This window comes from Eubalaena glacialis, chromosome 11 (assembly GCF_028564815.1).
Source record: "Eubalaena glacialis isolate mEubGla1 chromosome 11, mEubGla1.1.hap2.+ XY, whole genome shotgun sequence".
NCBI classification, from domain to species: Eukaryota; Metazoa; Chordata; class Mammalia; order Artiodactyla; family Balaenidae; genus Eubalaena; species Eubalaena glacialis.
In genome coordinates, this window is record NC_083726.1 from 41184138 (window position 1) to 41205224 (window position 21087).

The 21087-nt window shown below is 35.1% G+C and overlaps 1 protein-coding gene across 6 annotated transcripts in view; it reads right to left on the minus strand.

The window, feature by feature from the left end:
• The window catches only part of SYT1 (synaptotagmin 1), a 1216262-nt gene that overhangs the window by 1022403 nt on the left and 172772 nt on the right, over positions 1–21087 (minus strand). For all 6 annotated transcript variants that reach the window (XM_061204233.1, XM_061204230.1, XM_061204232.1 and 3 more), the window contains exon 2: positions 19722–19795. The gene's annotated coding sequence lies outside the window, so the exon portion shown is untranslated. The remainder of the gene's footprint in view (positions 1–19721; positions 19796–21087) is intronic.

Below are 21087 nucleotides of genomic sequence, written 5' to 3' on the forward strand. Positions count from 1 at the left end.
TTCATTCAGCTCAATGTATATTTTAAAATTCCTCTTAAGATGTTCTCCTTTATCTATAAATTATTTAGAAATGCACTTTCAGGTACTTGGGAATTTTCCTATTTTTTCCTATCAATTCCTAGTTTGATTCCAAACTATATGTCTCATAAGATATTGCTAGTGTTCAAAATACATGAAGAGCTCTTACAACTCAACAACAAAAATACAGACAACCCAATTTAAAAATGGGTAAAGGACTTGGATATAAACAGTTTTCCAAATATATACAAATGGCCAACAAAACACATGAAACAATGCTCAACATCATTAATCATCAGGGAAATACAAATCAAAACCACAGTGAGATACCACTTCACACCCACTAGGACAGTAGTAGTAGTAGTAGTAGTAGTAGTAGTAGTAGTAGTAGTAGTAGCAGTAATAGACAAAAACAAGTGTTGGTGATGATATGGAGAAGTGGAAATGTCATACATTGCTAGTTAGAATGTAAAGTGGTGCAGGTGACATGGAAAACATTTGGTAGTTCCTCAAAAAAAATCAAAAATAGCATTACCATATGAACCAGTAATTCCACTCCTAGGTGTATACTCCAAAGAATTGAAACCAGAATTGTGTTCCAACAAAAACTTGCACATGAATTTTCCTAGCAGCATTGTTCATATTAGTCAAAGGTGTAAACAAACTAAATGTTAATCAAGAAATGAATGGATAAACATATGTATCTATACAAGGGAATACACTTCAATCATTTAAAAAAAAAAAAAGAGTGAAGTACTGATACATGCCACACTATGAATGAAACATTATGCTACGTGAAAGAAGCCAGTCACAAAAAACATATATTATTTCATTCATATGAAATATCCAGAATAAGCAAGTCTATAGAGAAGGAAAGTAAAATAGTGGTTTCTTAGGGCTCAGGGGATAAGGAAGTAGGGGATAATAGCTAGATGATATGGGGTTTCTCTTTGTAGCAATGAAAGTATTCTAAAATTCACTGTGGTGATAGTTGCACATATCTGTGAGTATATTAAAAACTACTGAATTGCACATTTTAAATGGGTTTATTGTATGGCAAGTGAACTATATCTCCATAAAGCTGTTTTTAAAAAGAGAACATGATTAAATTATAAACTATCATGTTGGGAAATAAACAATGACATCTTAAAAAAACAAACACAGAAACAAAAGGAAACCCAGAAAATACACAACCATGTCATTCTTTAGGACCTGAGTTCCCAAGCTGGTCTGTCTTCTACCTTTCAGTCTGATGTTTGCTTTATATATAAATGTCCAGGTATTTTACTTTTACTTAGCAGAAGGGATAGGAAAAAATATACAACTACTCTATCTTCCTGGAAGTAGAAAGGCCCTATGTGTGTTATTTTAAGCTGATAAGTTTGCAGTAAAATTGTTATGCAACAATAAATAATACAACATGTAATTGTATGTGTGGCCATTAAGCACCAGCAGGTAAATATTTACCACTGAGCATTATTGTAAGAGTTAAGTTAGTGTCAATAAATTGATAGTAACATGTAAATCTAACCTATGTCCCCGCTTCACATAGTAGGAAAAAATAGACAGATGAGGGTTCAAGCCCCCGCTCTTCCAACTATTAAAAGTGTCCACTGATCAGTATTTCTGAACCCTAATGGTATGTTAGAGTCACCTGAAGAATTGTACAAAATTAAAAATCCCTGGGCTTTGGTAAAGACTGATTAGAAAAGAATAGACATAGATCCCTCGAGTCAAGATTTTTAAAAATTTTTCATGCAATTCTGATGGTGAGTGATTTTGCGGAACCACTCCTTTAAACCTCTAATTGTTTCTTCTTCTATAAAATGAGGATAATACGGGATAATAATAAGACATGATATCTTTGTCGCAGCTTGCTGTGTGACATAAATAACTTAATCTAAACCAAGTTCTGAGCACAGTACAGCATTTTGAGGTAGAAGGAGTACACTTTTATAACCAGGGTTATGATTAGCTGCAGCAGTTTTTAGGCCTGTCACTGGTCAATTTACATGATCTTGAGCGTCATATTCCTCATTTCTAACCTAAAGGAAACCGTACTTAGCTCAGGGAGTTAACCTAAGGATGAAATTAGGTAATGCATATAAAAGCACTCATGCACTGTAGGTGCATCAGTTCCCATACCTTCTTTCTTAAATGTCTCTGCAAAGCACAAATGAAATCATCCTTATTGTCATGACAAAGTTTCACATAGAGTTTTAAACGCTAGGAAGGAAAAAGATATCTTATATTGGTCCAGCCATCTGGATGCTACTGATAGTTCTTTGTCCTCTTCTAGGCCTGGCTACTGGTATGGTATGGTTTTTGAGGTAAAGATTGCAGAAGTTTGCCTCATTAAGGAAAAAGTAGGCTTATTTTTTCAGTCATCAAGTACAGGACTTCACTTACTACTTCTTCCACACTATCTATTTTATCTCCCTTTCCCAAGATTTCTGCATATCACCCTTGTCCTAGGAGTTGCTGCGTTCAAAGGGCCAACATGTCATCCCCCAGATGTCTCTTCTGACATTCTAGAATTGTTATGCATTTAAAACAGGTCCTACTGTATCTGTGAAATTCGGAATGTTTCCCCAAAATTAGCAGCCTTTTAAGATTTCTGGGATACCCAATGAAGGAATTCTGAGAGATTTCTCTACATTGTCTATCATCATGAAATTTGTTCTGAATCCACTCAAGTGGGTTATACTACAGAGCATGTGAAACAGACATTTGGGGATCTGAATGATGTAATGTAAACTCCCAAACTGCCCTGTTCCAGATATGTATATGTATCAGTACTCACAGATTCAACATTTTGACTTAGTAAACACAATGGTTACTCATACTCCCACCAATCTGAAGATTTGGTTGATTGCAGAAAAGCAATCCTTTTTGGAGCTTTACAAAATTATTCTCCTCCTGGTGTAGTTAAACTGTAAAATATCACTTGACATGTCTTATCTTTAGACAATTAGACCAGTGGAAGCATGATTAGATTCTAAAGTGTAATATTTGGGATTACACTGTACACAAATCAGAAGTTGAAATAACTCATTAAACCCATTACAAGAGCTCTAAAGACAAAACCCTGCAGTCTGCAACAAACAGACTTAATATAAAATGACAAAAGAAAATACAATGCCCAAAGGAAAACAATTACATTTTCTATTTATAAGTACCATTAGAATAACTAAGTCATACTGTGAAAGTAAGATAGTAAAATGGTTTGTTTTAATAAGCTAGTGCCAAGGTATTTTAGGAAAGGAATATTTTGTGACAACAGAGCTGAGTCATCCCTAGTACAGATTATATTTTCTAAACAGATTCTTTTGGTCAGGGTCTGGGTTTAATTTTTGGCCAGCTTTTAAATGCTTTCTTACAAAAGAACTATTTTTAACTGAGTCATGATATTCCTTTCATTCTCAGAAGTAGTTTTGTGCAATCAGGGGTTGGGGAGGCTGAAAAGAGATGGATCAGATACTAACAAAAGCATGTAGCAGGAGGACAAAAACGTGTGCATTTAGAGCAGTGATTTAGGGTTCCTGGATTTCTGTTGATTTCTTTACCTTGACAAAGTCTAAGCCTTTTCATTTTCTTGAATCTAAACAGAAGCAAAATGGACTCTCAACTATTCCAGTCTAAACTAAGCTCCTATTTTCCTACTAGAAAGTACTATTAACTTTCCCCTGAGAAAGATAGGTTATAGAAGAGCCAAATAAATAAGACTCCATTTAGAGGACCCTAAGAGTACACACAATGAACACAAAAATCAATGTGAGCCCCTTTGACAGCTGAAATTAGATGTCTCATAATGTTTTGCCAGCTTCATAGAGCACTATATATTTGCAAAGTACCCTCTCTGCCTTTGTGCTTTTTTATCTTGCTTTGCCTCTCTCGTTAAAAATACAATTCTGCCCTTTTGCTAACATTTCCTAGGCTTAGGGATTTTCTTTTAAGACCCGGCCACAAAAACTTGAATTGGTGGCACCAGCATTGCTAAGAGCAAATTAACCTGGAAGAATATGCACCTTGGGATTATTCGATAGCACATTACTGTTGATAATTTTTATTTTGAAGTTTGGCCTTCTTTTCCTTTTATGTCACATGACATCTAGACAGAAATGAACAAAGACTACAGAGAGTTGCCTGGAAGAAAAAAGAAATGTCTTGTTTTATTTTTGCAGTATCTGACATTCTCATGTCTAAAGATGTAGAACTGAACTGTGAGGGGCAGGTTTAAAGTTAGGAGAGAGAGATGGGAAACTAGTTAGCTAGTTCAAATCAGGTTTCTCAGACAGGGACAAAGGAAAACTACAGTAGTAAAGCACCACCATTTATTAAACACATGTACAAAGAAATATGCTATGGAATCAAATATCTTAAATGCTAACTGTGTTTTGCTAAACTTTTCATACCCGACTCTGAAAACTGATTTTATTTTTAAGGAAGAAGAATTAATAAGAAAATGATTTTGGGCTTCCCTGGTGGCACAGTGGTTGAGAGTCTACCTGTCAATGCAAGGGACACGGGTTCGAGCCCTGGTCTGGGAGGATCCCACATGCCGCGGAGTAACTGCGCGCGTGAGCCACAACTACTGACCCTGCTCGTCTGGAGCCTGTGCTCCGCAACAAGAGAGGCCGCGATAGTGAGAGGCCCACCCACCGCGATGAAGAGTGGCCCCCGCTTGCCACAACTAGAGAAAGCCCTCGCACAGAAACGAAGACCCAATACAGCCATAAATTAATTAATTAAACAACAGCAACAACAACAACAACAACAACAAAATCCCTGGCAAAAAGAAATGGAAAAACCATAATTATTAAAAAAAAAAAAGAAAATGATTCATTTTAGGCATTATTTATTCTATTATTAAAATGGTATGGCCTACGACTGCCTTTGAGGCCCTATCTGACCATTCATTTAAAATTCAAGTCCAAATGTCCAATGCATTAACTTGCTCAATGCCCAAGGCCCAATTAATGCCCAATTTACCTTAACTTGCTCTCCTCTTTGCTTTTTGTCATTCTAATGTAACTATAGCATTTATGTATTTGTATTTATTTTTTGTTGCAGATCTCCTCTTATTTAAATATAAAATCTATGAGGGCAAAGGTTTTTATTTTATTCATTGGTATATCCCAAGAGTGTAGAATAATGCCTCACAAGATGTATTTGGTGAATGGATGAATGAATAGTACTATTACACAAATTAATCAGGATCTTTGACCTGCTATTTAGAAATCAGCCCACTATTAAGTTGACTTAGTTTTTAGCGTTGGCTTTAACATTTAATCTCTTTATTAGCTGTTGACTATAATTTCCTATACCTGCCTCCATTTTATAAACATAAATTCTACGGTTTGAAAATATTTCATTTTCTCCCAGTCTCACAGGAATATGCGATAAAACCAGAAGGAGATTTAGGACCATATAGCATTATATGTATCCTTTCTGTGGCAATACAGTGAATAAATACTTCCAGTATTTATCCTCCACAAGCCTCCATTCTTTAAACAAACAACAGATAAGAAAAAGGAGAAAAAATAGCAAACTACATCATTTGCCTTGGTTTAATGGACCAGCAGAATCAAATATTAAAATGCTAAAAAGTGTTGAAATGAAATAATAACCCCACATATCTAGAGAGAGCTTGTGTTTCATTGCTGAAGTTCTGAACCTTAATACAGAGGAATGCCAGATTTCTATTTAGAAAATGATTCTCCGTGACATTTCAGTGAGTTGCCAAATCCATAACATCCAGTTTTTGACTACTGCTAGAGGACGGTGCCTTTCCTGTGGGGTTACACCTCTGTGAGTGGTTAAAAAAGGAAGGGCGAGCTTTCTGCACACGGCACCACTATTCACTGAAGAAGGCTATTTTCGTGCTAAATCATCTGCACGAAACCATATGGTTAGAAGAAAATAGACTGCTAGCCAATATAGAGCATCTCCAGAGGGCACTAGACTGGCATTAGATGCCTGCTGATTTGTTTGCTATTTGAATAGATGCCTTCTTTTTCTTGACTTATTGAAAGAAATTGTGCTTTGGGGCAATAATTCCACTTTAAAAGATAGAACAAAACAGAATATCTTCAAGTAAGAAATACTTTCCAGTATTTTACTTACATTTATATGTAGACATAAATCTTGATCTCAAGGAATCTACAAGTCAACAGAGGGTAACACATGCACATACAAAACCATAGTGAAATTATAAAGTGACAAATGCCATATAAAAATTTCAATGTTTCTGGTAAGAAAAAAAAAATAGTGAAAGCATATAACTTGGATTTCCAGCCTCTGGAACTGGAAGAAAATAAAATTTCTGGTTTTTAAGCTATGCGGTCTGTGGTACTTTGTTATGATATACCTAACAAATTAATAAAATACATAAGAACCCAAAATACTCTCTCTTCTGGAATTAATTAATGAAGATAAACCAAACTGTAGGAGGACAGGTGATTTCTCCTCCTATAAAGACAGCAGTAATCAGAGGGCATTACGTTTGTGGAAAAAAAGTCTCCATTTAGGTATAAAGATAAATATTAAATGTAAGATACAAGAATTTCAGAGAAAAAACAATGATAAATACAAAACAACTAATGTTTGTAATGTACTTTTACCAACACCCTTTTGTTTAATGTTATCAACCTTGTGAAGTGGGTTTGTAGATTTCAGTCTGTCAGTTGGCTTGTCCAATCCACAGAGCTGGGATCTGAACCCAGGCCCCCTAACCATAAATCCTATTCAATCATAATGTCACCTCTGTGTGCCAGTTCCATTTGGGTTGAATTTCTTTTGTTAATTGCCTTTAGTGAAGGAAATTCAATTTCTTTTAACCTTGGTAAAGACCATGTTCCTTGTAAGCAATGGAAATACTAGCAATCTGTGGTATAACAGGTAAGTTCTTTTTTATTTCTAATAATTTTAAATTAATAATTTTGTTCTTATAATGACAATTAATTCAGTTCCCCAAAACACTAAGATCACTCAGCCTTGTGGGTTGTAATCTATGTCTTAAAATCGAATGGCAAAATGTATTATTCACTATTTAAGAACACCTGACATATAATACAGAAATACCTCAGTTATCTAAGCAGAACTCAGTTACTCTCAGGATGATTATTGCTACATTTATTGTTATGAGGTTACAACTGACTCATTTCAATTTTTCTATATTGTTGTGTAATAAGAATTGATATTTAGGATGAGGGAATTGCAGACTTTCTAACTTCAAATAGCCAATTATATCTAGCGAGCTTTATTTACAAGTCAAAAAAATGGAGATATGAGTTTTCATTAAATTTTTGACCAAAAACATTGAAATTAATAGCACTTTGTATTGTTATATGGCATTTAGCACTTTCTACTTTCACTATAGTTTTACATATATGTGTTTTACCCTCTACTGATTTGTAAATTCTTGAGAGCAGGATTCATGTATAATTCACCTTTGCCACCTCACTTTGTCTTCTTTGTAGGTTTCCAATAAATATTTAATTCATGAATGAACTAATTAAAAGCAAAATAGTTTCTGTGTATCACTCAGATATTAAAGATGTGAATTAAATCAAAATAATCCACTAAGTAATGATTTAATATCAAAGAAAACTTGCACATCAAAATAAGAGTATTTATACCTCAGACAGATTCTAAACAAATGAAGTACTAACACATGGTAGAGTCCTTTCATCTGTGTTAAAAAGATTTTTTATATTAATTTATAAATGGTGTTGATCAAATTTTCATGGCATAAAAAAGTTTTCTTAAAATTTCTGCAATTGGTCTGTGTCTTAAGAAACCAAAATCCATTAGTCTAGCTTATGTATACCATCACCTTGGCACATAGGACTCCCCTGGGATATCTGGAAAGTAGCCATTCTCTCCTGCTGTTTCAATTAGCACTCTAGAACACTCATTATCTTTAGTGGAAACTATCTTTGAAATCATAACACCCTTCAGCTTGAAATGTGTTTTTTGACAGTTCAGAGGCAAAAGGTTTAGGATTTTTATTAAGGGACTCACATGGGGATGAAAATTACAAGTGGAGGAAAACCTGGGCCAAGACATTCAGAGGAAGTGATCACCAGTCCCTCCTGCTTTTTTAGAGAAATAACCAAGTCCATATATTAGGGCAGAGCTGATGTTAAAATGCTAGGAATGCACTTGGCCAGCTCTCCAAATGAGAGAGCCTTTGCTTCGTAAGCCTAACCCCTCATCAGCTAGGGTTACAGGATCTACTTTCTCACTCTGCCTCTCCCTTGAGGTGAGAAAGTCTGAACATTTCTTTCATCTTTCCCCACTTGATTATGGGGCTCCAGCCCCCAGTCAACAAGGTGTATTGAGCCTCTTTTCTATGGAGAAACTGTGCTGTTGTGCTGTGTATCAGCACAAAAGAAAGGGGGAAGTTATCCCTGCTTTTGAAGATCTCCAAATATGAAGAACCTAGGAAAGAAGTTAATGCCTACATGACTCATTCTTTTATTGGACTGTAAGGAGAAAGACAGAAATGAATAAGAATTAGTGCTGCCAATGTCATTTTCTTCTTCAGATTTGGGTATACTCTAATGAGAAAGACACAAGGGATAAAATAAGGATCCTCAGCTCACATAAATTGGCCCAATTTTTAGGCAAGTACCCCACATGAATTTGAAAACACACGCCATTTACTGAAAGGTGACCTTATTAAGAAAATTAGCAACTACATGCTGTAAAGGCATGAAATGTGTAATAAAACGGTTCTAAAAATACCTTAGTGCAGCCGTCACATTCTCAGGCAGAGGCAACTTGATTAATGCAGGTGAAATCAAGCTTTATCAAGGTCTATTAAAATCTCATTGCTTTTAAACAAACCTTGTTTTAACCTAAAGATTTGTAGGAATTCTCATCAAAATGTTTTATTTCCCACTAAAAGGTTGTTGGGGATTTTTTCTTGTAGTGTGTGTGTGTGTGTGTGTGTGTGTGTGTGTGTGTGTGTGTGTATCTGTTTGTTTTCTGTTTCCTGTAGTTTCATCTGTTGTTGCAACTGTAGTGTTTTGATAAACAGATAAAGACAATGTGCAGCAACTCACTGGGAGAGGGAAGCCAATTTCTAGAGCCATTTTGTGATAACTGTAATCTCTCCTCATATCTTTTCCCTTGCAATGTTCTTTATGATCGATAAGTAAGTTTCTCAATGTTCCTGAGATTGATTGGTTTCATCACAGGCAAGAAATTTATTCTACCTAAGTTCATTGAGTGCTATCCCCAACACAGTTTGGGCTCTCTCTCTCTTTCTATCTCTCTCTCCCCTTCAAGAAACATTTTAGGTGAAAGGAGAAAAAACTACACGAAAGGTAATTAAGAACTGTGATTGGTGCTTCTTTGCCAAATGTTGACCTCTGGAAAGTAGGGATGTACTTAAAGTTGAGTTTCCAGCTACACAGAGTGAAGACCTTTATAGAAGTGAAAGGTCAACATCTAAGTTGTTGCATCTATAGAGTATCAAATCATCAACCAATACACACTGTTAACACTGATTATTAACAGGGTATACTTTTACAGACCCCTGTTTTACTGGGAAAAAAATTCTTGAACTTTCATTCTTTCTCTGTGGAATTATGAGGGGGTAGAAGAGCAACGACTTCCCACTGGCAAGATATTTCTTCTAATATTCTACAGTAGTGTTCCCTGGAACATTTTCTTTTGAAATATTCAGCTACTGAAAAACAAAGAGAGTTGGAAATCAGAGCAGATCAGGGAGCTGTACTTTGTGAGGAAGCGAGTGGGTGGTAATCTGATTAGGCAGTCTGGACAGCCAGTTCTGAAACAAAAGTAATTTCACAAAAGAATCACTTTAATGGCCAAAAGTAAAAAAGAGGAAAACATTATAGGTTCTATTGTTGACATTAGTGGAAGTTTCATTACTTTGAAGCCAAGGTTAACTACCTTTATAAAACATACCATAATGTCTTTCTTTAAAAAAAAAACCACAAATTTAAATTATTTTAAGACACTGTGCAAGTGTAGGCTCAGGCACTGACATAGGTGCTACGCAAGGTCCATTGGATTTTCTTCTGAAAGAAAGGGAAATATTTTATTTCTTGAATTTAAATTTCTGTATCATTCATGCCAGAGAACTTATTGTAAGTTCTTATTCTGAGCTTTAGGCACATATAAAGTTGAGGAAAATGTGGTCTTTGATTCAAGGAGCATGTAGGCTAAGAGAGAAATTATAGGATACACACATACCCTTTTTGTTAAACAAAATATATTAAAAATCATTAGAGGTTACAAAGTGCTATGAATTGAGAGGAGCTTTTTTTAAAAGTTCTTCCTGGAGAAATTAGCAAAGGTTTAATTGGGGTAGTAGCTGTTGAAATGGGCCTTGACATTTGTGCAAAATTTAGATGAGATGAATTGGCAGGTAGGGATTTGGACAGAGTGAATAACATTAGCAAGAACCCAGAGGAGTGAGAATGTGGGTATCCTGTGAGAGTGAATAATACAGTCTGACTAGAGAACAGAGTACGGGAAAAAGAAGACAGAAAAGGCAGCTTGATAAAATTCATCCATGTTCTTGAACGCCAAGCCGAAACTTTGGATTTTATTCCTCAAGCAATGAATGAGGATAAGAACTACTATATATTGCATGCATTTTTATACCTTCCAAAACCAGTTTTTATGCTATATCATTAAATTTCCCCATCAGCCCCATAAGGTAAGCAATTTATATACAGGAGTCTGTAAATGGGATTCAAGCAATTCTTATTCCAAAGCTCTTTCCTCTACATGGTCATGAACAACTTTGAAAATTTCATCAAATCTATAAACTTCTTCCCAGAAAAATGTGTATGCAAACATATACATGTATAAAATTTTTCTTACACTTTCAGGGTCTTCACTAACTCTCATTTTCGTTGCCTGTTAGAAACTCTTGCACTATCCAAAGCTATCACCCAGTGTAGGAATGCATTTTCTTCTAATTCTATGATCCAGTAACATTTCAAAATGAGAAGATATCAGAGAATGTTAAGGAAGTAAGTTATTGAAAAAGGTCATTATTTTTTCTTATTACAGAATTATGAAGGGGGTATGTACATTAAATGATTAACTGAACAATGTAATAATTTCATCCCAAATTTTGAAATGTTCCTTTTATAAAATAAAAACAATAGCTTGATCTTAATCCACACCACCCCACAATCATTTCAGTCCCTTGAATGTTTCATTAGCTTTTGCTCTATTTGTCTTAATGTTTTAGCTAAAGCTCTCTTGTTTTACCTTTACCCACATCTTCCAATTCAAATATCAACATTTGTATCAATTCTCATGTTTCTCCTATTTAGAGGACAAGGCCTTAGGGACAAAATATGTAAATCTGAGTCCCAAATCTATACTTACTCACCGTATGAACCTGGATAAACCACACCTCCAATAAACTCATAAAAATCTCTCAGATTCTTCTTCTTTAAAATGGGGATAATAATTACCCTCCTTCTATCATTTCTAAATGATAGAAACAGTATTCACTATTTGATTCGTTAAACATTTTAAAGAACCTGTCTTCATAGCATTAAATTTGGGAAGCAAACAAATCATTTTAAAAAGGAAAGTGTTAAAAATAAGAGCTACCAGTATCATGAAAGAGAAAGACACATAATAAACAGTTAAGTTATATAATAAAGACATATATAAAATGCTAGGAAGACACAGACACAGATCAAGAAACAATGACTGAGAGGCCTGGAGTAGTGCAATGAAGAGGTAATGCTTGAGCGGAGCCTTCTGGGAGGTGTTTTCTAGCTAATAATAGCAAGGCTCATTACCGAAGTGATTCTCAATGTAAAACAGCAACTTCCCATTCTCATATAACACATTAGCCCATGGAACAGTGCTTAAGCTTCAGAATAAAAATCTTACGTAAGCAGAAGAGAAATACTGTATCTTGGCTTAAATGCTACTTACTGGTCCATATATATGGTTGTAAAAGTACAATACCTTTTCAGTTATATGGAGAAATATTTGCACTTGTCTGAAATTCAGATATCAGAAAAAACAGACCATATAAATTATGTTTATAAAACAACAAGACAAATGTGAATTCAGTTTTTTTCTAGAGTATGAAATTCCATTATTCCGAATACAAGGGAACAGTCAACAGTTCTCGGCAGTCGTCAACTCATGTTAATTTCTTTTCCTTGATTAAAAACTTAATTTTTTCAGATTTTTAAAATTTTATCTCTGGGAAAATTTTTTTCTCTTTTATTTTTCATGAAGTGATTGCATTATTTTAGCACATTCATCAAGAAAATGTATATACACTTTATTAGCAATATAGAAGTAAATGCCTGTATTTGCACATCTGGACATTTCTATGGGGTAGAAAGCATTTGAATCTGCATAAAGTCAAATCTTTGCTATATTTTCCTGAATCAAAATATTTCTGTCAGTTTCTGCAGATAGGTGTGCTGGCAGGTATCACCTTGGTGGGAGGGGAGACTGCAGATGGAGTGGCTAGAGTCAGAGCCAGGTGTGACCTGGGGCTTCTCCTGTGCTCAGTGGCTGCCACAGCCCTATCAGCAGTGGCGTCACGTCTCAGCATGCTGAAGCGGAAGCCCTGAGGGTCGGGCTTTAAGCCCTGAGGGTCAGGCTTTAACCTAGGCTCACCAAGAAAAAAAGAGAGAGAACCCAAATAAACAAAAGAAGAAATGAAAGAGGAGAAAATACAACCAATCTCACAGAGATACAAAAAAATCATAATAGAATACTAAGAACAGTTCTATGCCACCAAATTGCACAACCTAGTACAAATGGATAAATTTCTAGAAACATAGAATCTTCCAACACTGAATCAGGAAGAAATAGACAATCTGAACAGACTGATCACTAGCAGTGATATTGAATTAGTAATCAAAAATCTCCCAGCAATCAGAAGTCCAAGATAGGACAGCTTCAAAGGGGGAATTCTACCAAACATGTAAAAAAGAGCTAATACCTATCCTTCTCAAACTATTCCAAAAATCTGATGAGGAGGATAGACTCCCAAATTTATTCTGAGGCCATGATTACCATGCTACCAAAACCTGACAAAGACACTACAAAAAAAGAAAATTATAGGCCAATATCTCTGATGAATATAGATATAAAAATCCTCAACAAAATATTAGCAAACCAAATTCAACAATATATAAAAAGGATCATAAACCATGATCAAGTGGGATTTATTCCAGGGATGCAAGGATGGTTAAATATCCACAAATCAATCAACATGATACACCACATTAACTAAACAAAGGATAAAAATCACATGATCATCTCAAAAGATACAGAAAAAGCATTCAACAAAATGCAACATCCATTCATAATAAAAACTCTCATCAAAGTTGGTATACAGGGAGCATATCTCAACATAATAAAGGCCATTTATGACAAAACCACAGCCAACATCACACTCAATGGTGAAAAGCTGCAAGCTTTTCCTCTTAAAACCAGGAACAAGACAAGGATGCCCACTCTCACAACTTCTATGTAACACAGTAATGGACAACCTAGCCACAGCAATCAGACCAAAAAAAAAGAAATAAAAGCATCCACATTAGAAAGGAAGAAGTAAAACTGTCACTATTTGCAGATGACATACTATATATAGAAAACTCTAAAGTCACCATCAAAAAAACTATTAGAACTAAGAAATGAATTCAGTAAAGTTGCAGGATACAAGATTAATATGCAAAAATGTGTTGATTTTCTATGCACTAATAATGAACCATCAGAAAGAAAAAGCAAGAAAATAATCCCATTTAAAATCACATCAAAAAGAATAAAATACCTAGGAATAAACTTAACCAAGGAGTTGAAAGGCCTATACTCTGAAAACTATAAGACACTGATAAAGTAAATTAAAGATGATGCAAAGGAATGGAAAGATATTCCATGTTCATGGACTGGAAGAATTCATATTTTTAAAATGGACATACTACCCAAAGGAACCTACAGATTTAATGCAATCCTTATCAAAATAACCATGACATTTTTCACAGAACTAGAACAAATAATCCTAAAATTTACATGGAACCTCAAAAGACCTCAAATTCCCAAAACAACCCTGAGAAAAAAAAACAGGCTGGAGGTATATCCCTCCCATTCTGCAGACCATACTGCAAAGCTACAGTAATCAGAACAGCATGGTATTGGTACAAAAAGAGACACACAGATCAATGTAACAGAATAGAGAGCCCAAAACTAAACCCATAATAAATACTTGAATATTTATTTTTTTAATAAAAATTTATTAAAGACCTAAATGTACTCCTGGAAACCATAAAACTCCTAGAAGAAAATATAGGAAGAACATTCTTTGACATAAACTGTAGCAATATTTTCTTAGATCTGTCTCCCAAGGCAAAGGAAACAAAAGCAAAAATAAACAAATAGGACCTATTTAAACTTAAAACTTTTGCACAGCAAAGGAAACTATGGACAAAATGAAAATGTAACCTACTGAATGGGAGAAAATATTTGCAAAGGATATGACTGATAAGGGGTTAATATCCAAAATATATATACAGCTCATACAACTCAATATCAAAAAACAAACAACCCAATTAAAAAATGGACAGAAAAACTGAATATACATTTTTCCAAAGAAGACATACAGATGACGCACAGGTACATGAAAAGATGCTCAAAGTTGCTAATCATCAGAGAAATGCAAATCAAAACTATAATGGAATATCTAAACTCACATCTGTCAGAATGGCTATCATCAAAAAGACCACAAATAACAAATGTCGGGAAGGATGTGGAGGAAGGGGATCCCTTGTATACTGTTGGTGAGAATGTAAGTGGGTGCAGCCACTGCAGAAAAGAGTATGGAGTTTCCTCAAAAAAAACACCTAAAATTACTCTATGATCCAGCAATTCTACTCCTGGGTATTTATCTGAAGAAAATTAAAACACTAATTCGAAAAGATACATGCACCCCAATGCTCATAGCAGCATTCTTTGCAATAGCCAAGATATGGAAGCAACCTAAGCATCCTTCAACAGATGAATGGATAAAGAAGCATGGTGAGACTTCCCTGGTGGTCCAGGGGTTGGAACTCTGCGTTTCCAGTGCAGGGGGCACAGGTTCGATCCCTGGTCAGGGGCTAAGATCCCACATGCTGTGTGGTGCAGCCAAAAAAATAAAGAAGTATGGTATATATATATACACAATAGATTATTACTCAGCTATAAAAAGATGAAATTTTACTATCTGCAACAACATAGATGGACCTGGAGTGTGCTATGCATAGTGAAATAAGTCAGACAGAGAAAGATAAATACTATCTGTGGAATCTAAAAACTAAAACAAATGAATGAATATAACAAAACAGAAACAGACTCACAGATACTAGTAGTTACCAATGAGGAGAGGGGAGTGGGGAGGAGCAAGACAGGGGAAGGGGATTGAGAGGTATAAATTACTATGTACAAAGTAAATAAACTACAAGGATATATTGTACAGCACAGGGAATATAGCCAATATTTTATAACTTTAAATGAAGTATTATCTATAAAAATATGTAAAACACTATGTTGCACACCTGAACTAATATAATATTATAAATACTCTGTACTTCAAAAAAAAATTATACAGTGTCCATACCACATTATGCTTCACATGCTTACTCAGTGATATTTACTTTAATTTCCTGAATTTGATATTAAATTTTGGTTTCAAACAGATAAGCAAAATAGTAATATCCATGAGATAAAAATTCTAAGTCTCTCTTGTATACTTAGAGTCATATTCACAATATTTGTTGGGCTTTATAACCCGAAATCCACACCTCATCCTCAGCTGTGAAGTCTCCCTCTTAACATAGTCTGTTTTGATTATTTAAACCTAAGCCTCAGGTTTCCCTGGTGGCACAGTGGTTAAGAATCCGCCTGTCAATGCAGGGGACATGGGTTCGAGCCCCGGTCCAGGAAGATCTCACATGCCGGAAAGCAACTAAGCCCGTGTGCCACAACTACTGAGACTGCGCTCTAGAGCCCGCAAGCCACAACTGCTGAGCCCATGTGCCACAACTACTGAAGCCTGCGAACCTAGAGCCTGTGCTCTGCAACAAGAGAAGCCACTGCAATGAGAAGCCCGTGCATTGCAACGAAGAGTAGCCTCCGCTCGCCGCAACTAGAGAAAGCCCGCGCACAGCAACGAAGACCCAACACAACCAGCCAAAAATAAACAAAATAAATAAATTTATTCTAAAATAAATAAATAAATAAACAAACCTAAGCCTCAACTGTGATATCTCATCTGATTTTATGTTTATAAATAAATAAAATAACATAATCTAAACCAAAACATTTAAGATCACAAAATGTTCACCCATTATATTAAAGACAAATTAGCCATTGCAGATTAAATGTTGTGAAACAGTCACGGCTTAAAAATCATAGTTTTATTTCATGCAAAGTAGGAAACAACCGTCTAATGAGAGTCAACTTCTAAATCTAAAATTGAGGATAATAAGACAAAGCCCTGCTTTGATAACCTTGAACACTGTGGAGAAAGGAAATAGTTATCTGTCCTTTCCACAACACTGCAGTTAAGATAAGCCAGAAAGAGAGCATGACAATGTATATTTTGCACAGGGATGATTTAATAGAGATTTGAAAAATTAAATGTAAATAAAAAGAGGCACACTTTTCCTCATACTACATTGTTTATTTGCAGGCCTGCCATTCTTTTTATTTGCTTATTTATTCATTTTCAGTTTCTGAGCTCTTGAGAGTACAGATTCATGTTTCATATATGTTGTTATAAATCACCAAACATGCTAGCTATGCTCCATAAATATATAGTAAGATAAAGAGGAACACAAACATCACAGCAAAAAAATGAAGTCACAGTGACTCAGCTTCTCAATTCCCATGTGCCCCTCAATATCTTTTGGCTCTGATTCAAATTCTCAGGACCTCTGAGATTCTCCCCAATCAGTAGCTCTTTCCATGTACCTAAGGATTGACTTACCTTCAAGTCCAGTATTTACAAACACTAACATTTACCAAGTATTATAAAATAGCAGCCACTGTTAGTGTTGAATTTTTGAAATACAACAAAGCTCCCTACTCCACCAAGTAGTAAAAAAAACATATTATTGGAGCTAAATTGATCAACTTTAACATTATGCGCAATCCCATGAAGATAAGGAAACGAGGAAAACTTATGAATACAGAACTGGAAAGAGCGTTTTCCCAGAGAGCAGTCATAGAGATTACTTGGGACTAGAATATTAATGCCAAATTACATGAAGTGATTTCCAGATAAGGAAACAGAGAAGTATGAGAAGACGTTCCTCCAAATGTGAATAAATTTCTCCAAAATTTCCCAACGTTGGGCATAGCTGGGTAAAAACACACTGGTGGCTGATTAAGAAATGTCTATAAAAGTGTGTAAATTCTTCACAGCCCCTTTCACAATTATTATACCCAATATTTATGGCAAAGTATCAGAAACTCCTGTGAAATTGTCTCCCTATGTATTTATCTTCAAAATAAATGTTATTAAATAAACAATCTATTTTAACCTCGAAATATATTGGACTATAGTAAAATTCTGTTATAATAAATAGTTGTACCTAGTTTTTAGTTGATCTGGAACAGAAATGTACCAAGATTTTATTTGGTAAATTGGCCAATAACAACTTGATCCTAATTTTAATCCTAATGGAGGGACAATCAGATTCTGTCCCTCCCTTCACACTTCAACTTGCGTTTTCCCTTACTCTAAGCATTTAGATATAACTTACTCTTTTATTCTGACTTAGGTTTTCAAAACATAAACATGGTGATTTCCTTTTGGTATGTGTAGCTGAGGCAATTATGTATTTAAGGTGAAAAATAGTGAAAGAAATTGGTTTGGAAAACTATAAATGCATTAACTCTTGTTTTAGTTCTTATCTCCCTATCTCAGCAAGATATATAGTCTCTATGTAGATTTTATTATGTTCACACGTATGTGGTGCCTCCTTTCACAGCTTATCTTTGTGGGAGGATGCTACATCTATTTAACAAATTTTACCATGTGACTTGTTTGGACCAATGAAATGTGAGTGGGGTGACAGGTAGCACTTCTGAACAGTGAGTGCATGGTTTGCATTTTCTTTATTGCTTTTGTCAACTCAATCAATTGGCTGTGTTCCAGAAAATGGCAACTTGATCATGGACCCTAGAATAAAGATAATGTCTGAAGTAAAACCATAGCTGCCTTGAAATGGACATGTAGCATGAAAAAGAAATAAATCTTTTTTTTTCCTAGTAAACCACTAAAATTTTATAGTTGTTGTTGCCACAGAATTACCTAGACTATTCTGTCTGATATACCTTCTTCAATACGCCTTGAAAATAGGTGATGATTTGTTTTTGACAGAGTGACTCACCATTATTCACATATCAGAACCTCAAAACAATTTTATTCAATAGGATCAATTATCATAAGGAATTAATTTAAGATGAACAAATCATTGGTTCTGTGGTAACAGGACATAGAAATAGTTTTGCTTTAAAAATTCCCTTTGATAACCTGATTTGATCCAACTCTATGAAATAAAATTATCATACCCAAGTTTAATCCATGACTTTGCAATAATGTGAGCTTTCATCTTTTAGAATGTTTTCATACAGAGAAGCAAGAGTGAAGAACATAATTGGTGAAGCCACATATAATTATTCCCATTTCTGTAAGAAGCACATACATTTTTTTTTTTTCTAACAACAACAAAAAAGCACTGCTCCCTGGTCCAACGAGAAAAATCAAACATAGGGAAATGTTCTTTGGTCCAAAGCCCAAGTTTCCCACTTCACTTCTCATTTTGTCCTTGAAATGCTGGTACTAAGAAGTGATTTTACAGTGTAAACATCTCAGTATTCCCTTCATTTCTGGTAGTTGCTAATGATCTTTTATTGTGACTTATAAGAATTATTTGTTCTATTTTCTGCCACATAACATGTCTGATAGATCATATCCAAACTAAACGGAGGTGCTAGGTGCCATGGCATTAATGGTGTTAAAATTTTAAACCCTTTCATATGCCCAATCATTCGAGAGGACAAGAAATGATACTAGCATCAGAAATCCTGAAAAACAGAGAGGAAGGGAGGGGCAAGGGAGAGGGAGAGAGGAAGAGAGGGAAAGGAGAGATAACAGCCATACCAATAAGCTGCTTGGTAGCCTCGGAAGGGAATTAACATGTTTTATTTTATCACCTTTCCTCTTAAAAATATTACAAAGAACTTCAGAATCTACTTTCTGAGAACGATTTACAATTAGAGAAATCTTCTTTCACACTAAAATATGGATGGATATTCCCAGCTCAATAGGTTTTATAAAATGCCAGGCAACAAAAGAGCAAACTGGACCAGATTAAGAAAATAAAAATATCGAGATATTTTCTCTAATTGTGCTGCACTGTGGAGGCCTTAATTGCATGCTATGTTTAAAAAGATGGTCTGGGCCACCCGTAATCTTCACATTCTATCTTTATATAGCAGATGATTAGTCTTCAAGAAGACAGTGGTAGATGCCCTGCTACACTGGGCAACTAAAGTGTGACTATGGATATGCTTTGCTTTCACATCCGTACCAAAACAATATCTTTATTTGCAAGGTCTGTCATTCTGACTTGCCTGTGAGAAATGATTTCCCCTTGAAGAGATAGTCTGTGCTCACGTACCTCAGCCACAAGTCACCAGCCAGGACAGCAAATGGAGGAGAGTCATAACGCCAGGAAAACACAAAGATCTTGTCCTAGAAAAAGATATTTTTAGTGATTATCATTCTAAGAAAGGGGAGAAAAAGGAGTTTGAAAACACTCTCAGTTCAGTGAACCATTTCTACCTTTTGTCCTTCCAGAAAAGTGAAATATTCATGAATATAAGCAGTCACTTATAACAATGCTGTTTCACTGTTGAGTGATAAGCCTTCAGAAGCTCTTCAAAAGCAGTTAGGGTAAAGGAAATTTCTTGATCTTCAGGAAATTAGTTGAAATTACAATGATTAGAAGTAAGAAATGTATGCAGAAAAGAAGCCAGACTTCTCTCACTCAAAGACCAGATAAAAAACAAAACAGAGAAATTTGAAGGATGCTGATTAGACAGTGTTCAGGGCAGCCACAAAAACTTAAAGTCCCAGTTTTTGTAAACATGGAAAAAATACCAAAGAAAATAAGTCATCTCAACCCTCAAAAATGTAGTGTGTTATTCTGAACTACAGGAGACAAGCTTCCCATTTGGATGATCAAATATAAGATGTCTGCAATAAAGATGTTTTCCTAAGGCAAACTACTATGTAGCCAAGAAAGTATTTTCATATGGCAATATTATTTTCAATAATATCTGAATTGATAAGTATAGCCATTTGCAAGCATGCCCAATGGCAGCCTAGGTATCAATCTTAGTTGTTCAGGAAATATACAGCCCACATGGAACCATCTAAGTGCATTTTCTTTTGTGCTGTCTTTCCAGGAATTATGACCTGCTGATCTTAAATCCCTAGCCACGGATATGGCATCTAGGAGAAGCTGGCAGATGAAACCTTGAACTGGCAGTTTTCACCTCTGAGACAGGCTTGATTGCCCTGGCCTTTAAATGTCAGGGACTGTGCAGGAAAGGTTGAGACACTGCTCTTAAAGATCTAGCAACACCAAGATCCCCCCGCTGATGAAGAAAAAGCAAATATCTCAATTCTTTCAAAATCTAGAAAATGTATTCTCCTCAAATGACACAAAGTTGGCAAACATTTATCACTTTTGTTCTTCAACTTAGAGAGAACTATTATATTTAGTAACTTTCTTAAAGGGAGTCTTTAATCTTTGAAAGTTGTGTCTGAAGCATGTTCTTAAAAAGAGGAAAGTTAAATCTAAAATAAATGGCTCTACCGGAGTTGCAGAGGAGACACTGATAAAGAGTAACTATGAAGAGCTTATAGTCATAAGGAACGTGATATTTTTATCCCTGTTTATCTAGAATATATGTTCCCTCTTATGAAAACTGCTTTAATGTTTAAAATGGGAAAAAGAAAAAAATATATATTTATAGAAA